The following is a 1,637-nucleotide window of genomic DNA, read 5'->3' as shown; positions in this document are numbered from 1 at the left end:
TCCCTTGTATGTATGTATGTATGTAAGTATGTATGTGTGTGTGTGCGCGTGTGTGTTCCAGTCATCCACGTTCAACTTGAACGATGAAACTCATTTTGGAAGAAGCCGATGTCACACGGGAGTGGGCCAGAGCTGCTCTTATAGATTAGGACCTGTCTCCATCTCCTGTAGGAGAGTCCAGGTTGAGAAGGTGGGGGAGAAGCAGGTCAGGGCAAGCTGGGCCAGCAGCAGGAAGTGTCAGAACAGGGGACCCCTTCATTCTCCTTGCTGCCTGCCCACACGCCTGTAACCCATCGTGCCTGATCTTTTCTGTTTTAAATAAAAGTGTCCACTGTTACCTGTCCTTGAAACTTGATTCTCCCAGCTTGCTTCTGCTGGTCCCTGCTGCTGAAGTTTACCTGTGGATGTAGGGAAAGCCCCTGTGAGAAGCAGAATTCCCATTGACCTCAGTGACCCTTGCCTTGTGTTAGCTCCCTCCAATTACAACAAGACCTGAATGACACTGGAGTTTCTCTTCTGGGCCTGAATGGAGAAGTTCCGATAAAGTGAAAGGATTTGTAAATGGACTCACAGTCCCTTCTAGACTTACAGTTAATTACAAGGGAGATTATCCTGAGTGAGTCTGGCCCACCCTGTTGATCCTTTAAAAGAACTAGAGAAGAAAAGCATTTGTCTTGCTGCCCATGCAGAAGTTAGCTGTGAAGTGTGGTTTTTTGTTTCTGATTTTTTATGTACATTGGCATGACAGCTTCAGATCCCCTGGAACTGGAGTCACAGGCAGTTATGAGCTGCCATGTGGGTGCTGGGAATTGAACTCCTGAGCCATCTCTCCAGCCCCTAGTTGGAAAGTCTTAGAGGTATACGCATGCCCCAGTGCACAGCCACTAAGAAAGTGGGGACCAGAGCCCCACAGCTCTAAGGAGCTGGCTTCTGCCAGCACTGTCCTCCTCGAAGAGGACTTAAGAGTTTCCAATGAGAACACAGCCTGTGCCTGAGGTACCGGCTGGATCAGTGGATAGAGCACTTGCCTATGCACAAGGCCTTGTTTTTGATTCCCAGTCCCCAAACCAAGAAGTTTTCTCAGGCCAGAGCAATTGACGGAGATAATGAATGGGTATGTGGCTGACTGATTTGTCACATAGCAACAAAAACTAACAGCTCGGAGATGGGTTTAGGCTTATCTCTGACCAGCTAGCTCAGCCACAGGCCTGTTGATTGCTTCTGCAGTTGCCAAGGTGAGGGACAAACATTTTGGACTCTGGGTTGAGGACCAGAGCTTCCTTGTGGGTTTAGTAAATGCCACAAGCCCCCCCCCCCCCAGACCTGCTTGTTGGTTTCCGGCTATGGCTGGTACAAAGGACAATGGCATGCTTGACATGATTATTGGGGCCCTGGTGGCAGTCACTCTTGCCTTCCAGAAGGATGGCAATTGACTCAGGGTCCTAAGATGGTGGAGAAAGCCCTTGCCCAGAGCATATGTAAGGCCCCAGCCTAGCTACAGCTGGACATTGAGGAGGGGTGCTGGGGCACAGCAGAGTCTTGCCTGCCTAAGGAGAAGTTTTAGCCATTTGTAGTACAGAATTACACAAACTTATAGTACAGAATCCACAAACAGTGTCAGCTTTCACTGAATTCAG

This window comes from Peromyscus eremicus, chromosome 5 (genome assembly GCF_949786415.1).
Source record: "Peromyscus eremicus chromosome 5, PerEre_H2_v1, whole genome shotgun sequence".
Lineage (NCBI taxonomy): Eukaryota > Metazoa > Chordata > Mammalia > Rodentia > Cricetidae > Peromyscus > Peromyscus eremicus.
This window is presented reverse-complemented; position numbering follows the sequence as displayed.